Here is a 12,784-nt window from a genome sequence, read left to right on the forward strand (position 1 = left end):
TGAAGCTCCTGTCTTCTCCAAGTCTTACTATCTCCCCCTTCTTTCATAAGATTCCCTGCACTCTGCCCAAAGTTTAGCTATGAGTCTCAGCATCTACTTTTATATCTTTCTGGGTAGAGTCTTTCAGTGGCCCTCTGTGGTAAGCTCTTGTCCTATTCTCTGCTTTCTTCCTTTTCCAATTTCTATCCCGTTTGTGTTCTGAATGAGGACTGACCCTCTAACCCAGGGCCCTCCTTTAAGTTTAGCTTCCAAACCTGTACAGATTTTTGTGTGTTTATCCTATATTAAGTGGCTAATATCCACTTATAAGTGAGTATATACCATGTGTGTCTTTCTGCTTTGGGGTTACCTCACTCAAGGTGATCTTTTCTAGATCCCACCATTTGCCTGCAAATTTCATGATTTCCTTGTTTTTAATTACTGATTAGTATTCCTTTGTGTAAATGCACCACAATTTCTGTATCCATTCTTCAGTTGAGGGACATCTGGGTTGTTTTCCAGACTTTGGCCATTATGAACAAAGCTGCTACAGACATGGTTGAGCAAATGTCCTTGTTGCATAATTGAGCAACAATATAAATAGCTTGACTATTTTTCAGTCACTATCATATTTCTCTTACCTCCACTTAAAACAAAACAAAACAAAACAAAACACTATACTAACTAATTTTTCCAAAGCCTCCTCTTTATCCAGTTTCTGGATTTAAGTTTTGATCTTTGAAGCAAGGGCATTTCAGATGTACTTTAAATGGAAGGCCCTTGATGGAATTCTACTATATTTCACATTGGTTATCAGACTCACTTGTTGGATAAAAACTTGCTGTGTGATACAGTTGATTACTGAATAGATGGTCCACAGAAACTGCTGTCTCTAAGATTTGCTGCTAAAGTGTTATCCTAACAAAATAGCGACTATTTTGAATCATCAGTAGAGTGAAGATGTCAGTTTTGGACAGTTAGTCTTTCATTCTTGGAAAATAATTTAATTTTGGCCTTCCAGGATACTGTGCATTCCTGGTTTTTTCATTACTTCTCTGCTCTTTTTCTTTCTCCCTTTCTTCTTTGTGTTTTCCCTTGAACCCTCAAATATCAGAGTTCTCCAGTAGTAGTCTGTGAGCATTTTCTATAAAAATTTTGTCTGGTACAATTATCATCCAGTTGGGAAATGGTGACAGTGAGATTAACAGGACATAATCTTTAATACATTGCAAATGAATTTTGAGTAATTTTTCTTTGACTTCTATAATCTCTGCCCTGTTCCATTTTAACATACATACTTCAAGAATTATGTAAGTCATCACCTTCAACTAAATAGAACAGCCATGGGCTTCCAGATTTAGATATTCCTTGATTCTCTCTCTCAGTCAAAATAAATATTTAGAATTATTGAATGAAATTTTTATTATAACACATCTCTCTTCTTTAAATACTGGATAAATTAAGACACAAAAAAAGTTTCTTCAAACACATTGACGTTTTGAACTCTTCATTCTATAGTTGGTACTCAGTCCTCTGCACTATCATGAAGTGAGCACAGACCGTGAAAGTCTTAGGCAGTGATTAACTTACATGATAGATTAATAGATGCCGGGACAAACTGAAGTGTGTAAGTCTTTGCAACATAACTGGATTAACAGAAGTTATACCATCCATTAGAAAAAAAAAAACTAATTTTGTGATTATTTGTTAACTCAGAATAGATGAGTGATGAATAATCTGGATGTAAGGTACCTCCAGCACATTCCTGTGGCTAGGATAACTAGCTACGACTTACGTATTCCTCTTTTAGTTAATTTGTGGCTACATTGCTTTCATCAAAAGTACACTACAAATGTGGGTGCTCTTGTGTTTGGGGCTTTGATGAGTATGAAATGACCTTCCCCATCTCTTTTTATTAATTTTGGTTGAAAGTCTATTTTATTAGATATCAGAATGGCTACTCCTGCTTGATTCCTGAATTTGTTTGCTTGGAAAACCGTCTTCCAGCCCTTTACTCTCAGGTAATGTCTATTTTTGTGACTTAGGTGTGTTTCTTGCATGCAACAGATTGTTGGGTCTTGTTTATGTATCCATTCTGTTAGTCTGTGTCTCTTTATTGGAGAGTTGAGAACCAAAAAAATTGAGCACAAGGGTCTTCCTGAGACTCATACTCCAACCAAGTACCATGCATGGAGATAACCTAGAATCCCTGCACAGATGTTGTACATGACAGTTCAGTGTCCAAGCAGGTTCCATAGTAATGGGAACAGGGACTGTCTCTGACATGAACTGATTGGCCTGCTCTTTGATCACCTCCCCCTGAGTGGGGAGCAGCCTTACCAGGCCACAGAGGAAGACAATGCATCAACTCCTGATGAGACCTAACAGACTAGGATCAGAAGGAAGAAAAAGACACCCTCCCCTACCAGTGGACTTGGGGAGGGGAGGGGAGTGTATGGAGAAGGGGGAGAAAGGGAAGGGTGGGGAGGGGAGGAGGGAGGAAACTATAGGAAACAAAGTAAATAAAGTCTAATTAAAAAATACACTACAAATTCTTCCATTTTATCAAAAACTGTCCTTTTTGTTAATCCTATGCTAGTTCTAATGAAATTTGCCACAGACCAGGTGACTTTAAAATATGATATATTCATTCTCTTGCAATTCTTGTGGGACAGATTTGATATCACATTTACTGAGCTATTGCCAATGCCATGATCCCTTTCACCATCACAAGTGTACACATTCACTGCTTCTCCAGCTTCCGGGGCTTGTGGCATGATTTGGCTTGTAGCTGCTTTCGTTGGTCATCTTGCCTTTCTTTTCCTGGATGCTTATTTCTAAAAATTTTTTTCTACTTCCTTTAAGAATGGTAAAGAAATTACATGTAATATCTACCTCATAATCTAAGTTACGTTGTTCCTCAGATATCAGGATCTTTAGCCTTAGCAGCAAGAATTTCTGTGTCATATAAATGATTACTTGTATCCAGCCAAGGACCACTCAGATGGCCTGGAACCCCTGCACAGAGATAGCTTATGGCAGTTCAGTATCCAAGTGGGTTCTATAGTAATGGGGACAGGGACTGTCTCTGACAGGAATTGATTGGCCTGCTCTTTGATCACTTCCTCCCAAGGGGGGAGCAGCCTTACCAGGCCACTATCTAATGCAGCCACTCCTGATGAGACCTGATAGACTAGGTTTAGAGGGAAGGGGAGGAGGACCTCCTTTATCAGTGGACTGGGAGAGGGACAGGGGTGGGGAAGAGGGAAGGGATGAGGGAGGTACAGGAGAGATACAAAGTGAAAAAAAAAAACTGTAATTCATAAAAAATATCAGGGTATTAGGATTTTTATAGCCTTTCAGAACCACTTGCCATATGATCCCATTTTCTACCACAAATGCCAATTAATTTGTATATTAGTATGTATATTAGTATGAATGTCATTTATTATGACTAAATAAAAACATATTACATTTTCAATAATTTTTGTTATTTGATAATTTTTTAAACTGATTTTTTATATGTACATATGACTCATTACATATATGCCTTTTTTGGCTTATGTATAACTCATAGTATAATTCACTGATGAGTAGACAAAGAAATGTATAAAAATCTGATATATATGTGCATATATTTGTATATCTATACACACACATACACATATGTAGATTCATATAAATACATACTTAGATATATGTGTTCCTACTTTGCATTCATGGTTTTCTTTTTATAAGCATTGAAGAATAATTAATTTTAAAGTTTAATGAAAATGAACAAATACTATTAGCCTATTTCAATTCTACAGTCCTCATTGAAAATAATTTGCACAGTATTTTATATTTTGTTCTTGCATTCTTTTTGCAACCAGAATGAGTTGTCAGATTTTTATTGTCTGATGTAAATTGGAAATTAGAATTGCATGCTCTACCACCCCAGCTTTTACACATATTCTCCATATGGATTGGATAACCTTTCTACTTTTTCTTCCTATTATACCTTTTCCTAACTAAGAGAAAAATGTGACAGGTCCAGCTAGTAAATGTACCAAATAGCAGGTCAAGCTGAGAGAGGTGAATACCCAGTTTCATATAGGACACTCAACATCCCAATGCCAGGATGCCATTCTTATGTTACATTTAAATAAGAATGGAAATTAACATAACTGAATCCAAACTTGTAAAACAATGAATAAAAAAAATATTACAAGTAAACTACTCTATTCTACATAAAGTTACAATTCTCTAGTCCTCCATGTTAACATCATTGAAAGATTACATAAGGCCACAAAGTCAGTTTTCATTATTATTAAAATGGTTCATACAAACATGTTTCTTCAGCTCTGTGCAAGGGAAGCTATTTCAGTCCTGTCATCAAGGGTATGTGATGCAAAGTCACAGACTGATCGTGATGTTCTCATGTGAATTTTGACAGTGTGCACTGATAGACTCTTGCTGTCTACAGCTATGCCTTAAAAGGGCAGAATAGTTGAGCTCCACATACAAGAATCATCACTTAACCTTTCTCATACTTTCTTTTAAGCACATTTTTAAACATAAACATTCACAGTAATTGCAACCAATTACTTTGACATATTCTTAGTTCATTTATCAGTGCAGTGCAGTACTTAAGACATTAATCAGTTGAAATTTGAAATTAGTTCCTCAAAATTACTACCTTAGACAATATTGAAGTATTCAACTAAAATAAATTTTCTTTCAAATAAGTAATTAAGGTCAACAGTATATATATAATTTCAACCAATGAAATAATCCAACATCTAAAATATTAATAAATCATTTTTATAAGCAAATACTAACTACAATTTCTGTCCTACCATAACTGAGTACATCTGACACATATATTTATTTAAAAAGAGTTAAGTATTAGATCAATGGGATACAAATCGGAAAGGAAGAAGTCAATGTATCACTATTTGCATGTGATATGAGAGTATACATGAGTGACCCCAAAAATTCTACCAGAGAACTCCTGCAGCTGATAAATGCCTTCAGCAAAGTGGCAAGATACAAAATTAACTAAAAAAAAAATCAGTAGCCCTCCTGTATACAAAAGACAAAATGGCTGAGAAAGAAATCAGGAAAACAACACCCTTCACAATAGCCACAAATGACATAAAATACCGTGGTGTGACTGTAAGGAAGCATGTGAAAGACCTGTATGAAAAAAAACTTCAGGTCTTTGAAGAAAGTAATTGAGGAAAATATCAGAAGATGGAAATATCTCCCATGCTCATGGATCTGTACTATAAACATAGTAAAAGTGCCCATTCTACATATTCAATGACATTCCCATCAAAATACCAACACAATTCTTTACAGAACTTGAATGAACAATTCTCAACTTCATATGGACAAAAAAAAAAAAAAAAATCACTAAAACACTCTTGTACACTAACAGATCCTCTGGAGGTATCTCTATCCCTGATCTCAAGTTTGTACTTTAGAGCAACAGTAATAAAAACTGCATGGTACTGGCATAGAAACAGATGGTGGATCAATGGAATCTAATAGAAGACCCAGAAATAAACCCACACACCTACGTATACCTGATTTTTGACGAAGAAGCCAAAAGCATACAATGGAAAAAAAAAAAAAGAAGCATCTTCAACAAATGGTGCTGGTCTAACTGGATGGCTACATGTAGAAAAATGCAAATAAATCCATACTTATCACCCCGCACAAAACTAAAGTCTAAGTGGATCAAAGACCTCAACATAAAAAAGCATATACTAAACCTGCATGAAGAAAAAGTGGGGAAGGGTATTTTTTTTTAATCCAACGTGCCAAAATGTAACTTTCACAGGGGAAAACAAAAACTGAATATGGGAATTGGATCACAAAAAAATATATTTTTTCCCCAAAATTTAATAACTCTAAGTTCTCAGGACTTCATAGGGTTTTTGTCTTTTGTTTGTTTGTTTGTTTGTTTTGTTTCATTTTGTTTTTGTTTGTTTGTTTCTTTGCTTATGTTCCAGTGTATGGTAAAGTAGAGTGGCTTTGCCTATGTTTATGTATGTTAACCATCACAGAGTAACAGACCCTTAAACGACTACTAAGAAAACATCATTTATGTACTAAAATAATAAAAATGCAGGTGAATGATTGAGAAATTCGTGAAAAATAATATTGATTTTGTGAATAATATAACAGGTCTTTACCATTATTTGGTGACAGTCTGACCATGGTGGATCATCCTCTCTGTTTTTCTTTTAAAGATATTTTTCAGTTTCTCTTTTTAATTAATTTATTGATTTATTACAATTTATTCACTTTTTATCCCAGCTGTAGCCTCTTCCTTCCTCTCTTCCCAGTCTCTTCAACCCTCTCTTTTCTCCCCCTTATGCCCCTTCCCTAGTCCCCTGATAGGGGAGGACCTCCACCCCTTCCATCTGACCGTCTCCTATCAGGTCTCATCAGGGCTGGTACCATCATCTTCCTATGTGGCCTGGCAAGGCTGCACCTCCCAGGAGGAGGTGATCCAAGGGCTATCCACTGAGTTCATGTCAGAGACAGCCCTTGCCTGCCTTACAGGGAACCCATTTGGAAAGTGAGCAGCCTATGGGCTTCCTCTGAGCAGGGGCGTATAAGTCCTCTCCATGCATGGTCAAGGTTGGAGTATTGTTCTCTGAAGGCCCCCATCTTTGGACAGAGTGAAGGAAACCTTATGAAAGAAGAGGGAGATAGAAAGACCGGGAGGGAAACTCCACAAGAAGACCTAGAGAGTCCATCCTCTGAAGATTTGTTAATTTCACTCATTTCTGCTAGTTATATTTTGTTTTCTAGTTCAAGCCACATATTTTGTGTGAACCAGAGAGCTGGTCATATATGTAGTACTTTATGTTACCTGAACTTAATTCTCCATCAGTAGATATATTTACATTTCACTAATGTATCTTGTAAGTTTCTACAATGGTGATTTCAAGTAAGCTAATTGGGATAGAAATAACAGACTTAAGTAGGCCATAATCAATAAATAAATTTAAGTCAAATATAGTTATCAGGGAAGAGCACATGTCTCAAATTAATAATTTTCATATGACAAGAGTAATAATGGGTAGGGTCTAAGGCTACTAGAAAAGGTAATTTGAATGAAGGAAAGTATTTGGATACATAAACAAGGAGAATGCAAAGACACTTGGAGGGTAAAAATTGCAAAGTGAAAGGAAATTTGAAGCTGTAGATCAAAACACAGGATGTGAGTTATTGTGGACCAGCGAGGGCAATAAGGGCTTTGGAACGGAGCTAAGGACAATATTCTGCAGGGTAAACATAGCACCTTAAGTATTTTACAGAGACATAGATGTGTTGTAATGAAAAAGCAATGTGTTTAAATATTTTGCATTGAAAAAAATTTATGTAAACAAAGAGACTGACCAGAAAGCTATTTTTCCCTTAAGAGAATTACAAATTAATTTTTGAATATTAAGGTTGAATTACACTAAAAGGACCAGTAAGCTCTTTCACCAATTAGGAGATGGAGAATCACATAGATTTGTTTGATGTAAAAGCTGATATGTTTATATATGTATTTATACTATATATTATAGTGTTAGACAAGCTCTGAATAAAAATAGCTTATAATTACCAGATAATGTCATGACGATTATTTCTTTAAAACCAGGCCAATATTAAAGTTATAAATTAATATATTTTACTTTTCTTAGTCTATGTCAAACTGATTTCTTGTTCAATTTCTCATGGGTGAATATGGTTCATAGATGACCAAATACAGATATGCAAGGGTGCACATTTTACTTTATAGCCTACAAATCCCAACAAGTGAATTGAGGTTGCATGCAACTAATCAAATTTTACCATAAGCAAGACACAGTGCCCTAAGAAATAATACTTCTCATGTCTCAAATTTGGAAATATTGGTATCAAAAGTGTGTGTGTGTGTGTGTGTGTATGTGTGTGTGTGTAAACAGACACACAGAGATGGGAGTTTCATAGAGAACTAACTATGTCTTAAATACTGAACACTGAAATTTGCACTCTAATGAGATTTTGTAGTTTCAGCTGTTATCTTTTAGTGAGAGATAGCATCAATGAACTTTAGTAATTAAAAAACTGAAATTGTGGTTCTTAATAAGTAAAAAAGAAAATGAAATGTTTTAGGAAAATGGTCTTGTCCTAGAGGGTAATCCTTCTGGTGTACCGGCATTTTCTATCTCTCCCATAAAGTCCAGTTAATTTCACCTATGGCTCTCACTTAGAAAAAAGAAAATCTTTGAATTAGTAAAGATTGAATTAATAAACTTGGAGATATAAAAGTTTCTCATTGAAAGAAAATGTTGATACTATATGATAGACTAATATTAGAATATTATAGTATATAGTCCCTCTCCCAAAACTGTCAAATAGGCATAAATGCCAAAATATCCTTAATTTTATTAAATTTCATGATTCAAAGCTGTATTTTGTGAACACTTAGCAAATCTAGATATAATTAAAATATGACTCTCAATGCTATCTTGGCTTCCAATGGGAAGCACTCACCACATTTGGCTTTTCAGCCCTTACATGATGAATGCTGCTAATATAACTAAACTTTTCAAATTTGGGGTTTTGACCAATTCCAATTTTATAGTCACATGAATCTAGTGCTGCTGTGAAGGTTCAACAGGTGAGACAAAGTTCACAGAGAACATAGCCAACTGGTTCTGAGTTAGAATCCTCGTTCGCCCCTAACAGCTACCCTTAATAAGAACAAGAGACTGGTCCCCTAGATTGTTTTTAAACCTTTCTGCTTTCCTCAATACTCATTTTAAAATTGATCACTTTTCTACATCACACTCTATTTTTTTCTGAGATATTCTAATCAATGATTACTCTCCAAATTTGCTATCTGAGAGAGAGATAACCTCAAATAATCATCCTCATCTCCATGGGCCAAACCTACAGGATAGGATGTTTCTTTCTTTCTTTCTTTCTTTCTTTCTTTCTTTCTTTCTTTCTTTCTTTCTTTCTTTCTTTCTTTCTTACCATTCTCTTTCACCCCAGTTGACACTACCTTTCATTAAACTGTCATTTACCCCTCAGAGAAGGATTCCAGTTGTTTCCTGAGTATTCTCTTTTTACTACAGCTGCTTCTTGTCTTTTTTACATAACCTTTCCCCATGGTTGTAAAATTTGGTCCTGGACCATTTGGGGGATTTCCCATATATTATTCTAACATTTCCTAATTTCCTAAATCCACTAGAGTCATGAAGGTAACAAGTGAAATAAAATAAAGACTCTCCTGCAAAGCTGCAGCTACAGTGTGTCACTCCCTCCTTTCTCATGGTCCTGGCATTGATTCCATCCTCTCTGAGCAGTGAACGGTGCTCTCCTACCATCTTGATTTGGGTATATAATGGAGAACCTTAAAACATCCCTTCCTATATAGCCTAATGATGCCTATGCGATCCTATCCCTGATGACCTTCAAACACACACTTTGTATATTCTCACCACTGTCTTTTCTGTTGTATGCAGCTCTTGTGGTCCAAGTAAAAGCTTTACCAGCAAGACTTGCCTTCGTTCTCAAGAAAGAGGCAACTAAGTACCTACCTGTCAGCTGACCGATTTCTATCACAATATATTGAAAGTGTTGCTCTTGAATCCTATTAGCATCCAGGAGGCAGGAAAGGACTATTTCCTTTGTGCTTTTCCATATCTGTGATTGTGTACCTCATTGCCCAAGAGATTCTTAATGGAATCATAAATAAGTGATGAGATTCACACCAAGAATTTAGAGATTAGATGGAATTAGATGATTCAAAAATGAACATTTTGTCTAAAATATGTGGCTCCTCCTTTGGCTCTAAAAACATTTTTGTAGGTATATATATATGCATATTCGTATGCATATGTTTATATATATTTATGTGTTTGTGTTTGTATGCATTATTTATACATACATATATGTCTGCAAAATACACATCATCACGAATACATATATATATATATTTATAGGTGTTGTGTGTAAATATATGCAAGTTTAAATTTGCATATTATATTTATAATACATAGATTATGTCTATATACATATGCTGATGTTTGTTTGGTTCTTGAAAAGAAATAGACACGATTTGCAAAATAAAAACACATTAGAAATATCTTCTAAATCACAGAAATCTTACCTAAGTTGGTTTAAATTTTACTTATACAGCATGTACCCCTCCTACTGGTGACGTCAATTTGTTCACTGTATAATAAACATAGTTTCTTATTTGTGAAGTTATAGCTGCTGCCTGATCTCAAACTCTCTATTTAGTAAGGGCAGAGACATACTTTCAGTTATTTGACTTATAATTTCACACTATATCAATTTTGTAAATATAGCTTTACACTAGTTTTATATCTTCTAAAATAGAAATAAATGCACTTACTAAATTATAATATCAAATTCTATAAATAAAACAAAAGCAAATTTGGAATTCTTAAAATAGGGTAATTTCTTTTTAAACCTGACATATCTCTAAATGTGTTATATAAACATTTCATAAGCATGACACTGTTATCTATTTGATAACATAACAATAGTGAATTTATTGCAATACAGAAAGACACTTTAATTGCCTGTGGAGGCTATGCCAAATTGAAAATCAGTGGGCGGGAATATTGCCAAATAGTTCAACTGTGAGTCAGTATGATATCCAGGAAATAGCATCAGTGAGAAGAGAAGCCAGAGCATACCCTATAGTGTTTAACACACCAGAAATCGATTTGGGTAGGAAAACTACCATGAAGATGAAGTATTTAGAAAACCCAGAATTCAGAGCACTGTTGTATCTCTGTAAGTTTTAGTGATATAGAAAACTGACTGTAAGATGCTGCTTGCTTTTCATTGAAATAGCGTTTCCACTTGCAGCCTCCCATTCTAAATTGCTTTAATTCCTGAGTGAGCAGAGAGCCTGCAGCGTGCTGATATTCCCCTGCTCCATTTAGAATTGAGATAATTGCCAAGTAATTACATTAATGTAAAGAAGAGACAAAGATAGCACAGGACAAACAAGTTGCGTGTGTTCACAGCTGAAAGAAACAGGTTTAAGCCACTATGAAAATTAATGGCAAAAGTGCAAACCACTGACTCCATCTTCCTTCGCCATCCAGCTTCAATTAGAAGGAGCTCCTTTGCTTATCCTGTGCAAGGAGAAATACATTTCCTGCAAAAACTTCTCACCTTCGACATTATAAACCATTTGGATTGTTCTAAAGAAAACTGTAGAGACATGTTCTACAAGCCAAAACATGATCAATTGTAAAATACTTAGGGAAAAGTGAGACTGTGCAATTAGCAAAGCAGAAAGGAAATCGGTGTTGGATAATCTCCAAACAGAGCTGACATAAACAATTGACAAATGGAATGTCTTTGTTATAATATTTATTTTTTCAAGATTAAAATGACTTGATTTTAACTGATTCAACGTTTACAGTAACTAATTCGAATGAAAATAATTTAAAATAGTTATTTTAAATTATAAATATCATATTAAGATATTTTAAATAGTTTGAATGACAATCGGGTTCCAAATATTGGAGGATCTTAGTATTTTTAAATTTTTCAGATATATATGTGCATGTGTGTACACATATAGGTATGTAAATACTTACTGTTTTCTTTTTTCTTGAGCAAAATATTTATCCACTACAGGAGTTTGAAGTTATTGCCTGTTAAAAAGTCAAAAAACATGAATATATTAATTAAAAACATAATAAATTCAAAATTTAAATAACTAAGAAGATTCCCCTATGACCGTAACTGAAAGCATATATAACTTTAATATTGTTTTTTAATTTGTTTTTCAAATGAAAACTAGAAAAGCCAACTGAAAATTATTTCTCAGTGTTCACTGCATGTTACAAAATACAATTATTTTTAAATTTCATTTTATTTATATGTTTATTTATTACAGTTTATTCACTTTTTATCCCCACTGCAGCCCCATCCTCGCTCTCCTCCCAGTCCCACCTACACTCCCTTTTTTCCCCATATGCCCTAATCCTAGTCTCCTGATAGGGGAGTTCCTCTGTGCTTTCTATGGGACCTTAGCTTATCAGGTCTCATCAGGCCTGGCAGTATCATCTTCCTCTGTAGTCTGGCAAGGCTGCACCCTCCCACGTACAGGAGGAGGTGATTAAAGAGCTCACCAATGAGTTCATGAAACACAAATCAAAACAACTCTGAAATTTCACCTTGCACTCATCAGAATGGCTAAGATAAAAAACTCAAGGGATGATGCAAGCTGAAGAGGATGTGGGAAAAGAAGGACCTTCCTCCATTGCTTGTACAACTCCTCTGGAAATCCATCTCACACTTCCTCAGAAAATTAGGAATAGTGCTATCTCAAGATCCAGCTATACCACTCCAAAGCATATACTCAAAATCTGCCCCAACAGTCATTAAGGATATTTGCTCAACCATGTTCATAGCAGCTCTATTCGTAATAGGCAGAAACTAGAAACAACCTAGTAGTCTCTCAATGGAGGAACAGATACAGAAAGTGTGATATATTTACACAATTGAATACTCCTCAGCAATTAAAAACAAGGAAATCTGTTCAAGAAGTTGTCTTCTGTGCCAATGAGTTCTAGCCTCTTCCCAACTTTTTCTTCTAACAGGATGAATGTGTCTGGTTTTATGTTGAGGTTTTTGACCTATTTGGACTTTAGTTTTGAACACCAAGAGCACAAGCTCTAAGATCAATAATCAATAAACGGGATCTCATGAAACTGAAAAGCTTCTGTAAAGCAAAGGACACTGTCATCAGAACAAAATAACAGCCTACAGAATAGGA

At 35.0% G+C, this 12,784-nt stretch overlaps 1 protein-coding gene across 14 annotated transcripts in view; it reads right to left on the reverse strand.

Moving 5' to 3' along the window:
• The window catches only part of Tenm3 (teneurin transmembrane protein 3), a 2,741,632-nt gene that overhangs the window by 1,839,958 nt on the left and 888,890 nt on the right, over positions 1-12,784 (reverse strand). For all 14 annotated transcript variants that reach the window (XM_060381770.1, XM_060381769.1, XM_060381766.1 and 11 more), the window contains exon 4: positions 11,601-11,657. The gene's annotated coding sequence lies outside the window, so the exon portion shown is untranslated. The remainder of the gene's footprint in view (positions 1-11,600; positions 11,658-12,784) is intronic.

The sequence above is a fragment of the Meriones unguiculatus genome, chromosome 4, assembly GCF_030254825.1.
Source record: "Meriones unguiculatus strain TT.TT164.6M chromosome 4, Bangor_MerUng_6.1, whole genome shotgun sequence".
NCBI lineage: Eukaryota > Metazoa > Chordata > Mammalia > Rodentia > Muridae > Meriones > Meriones unguiculatus.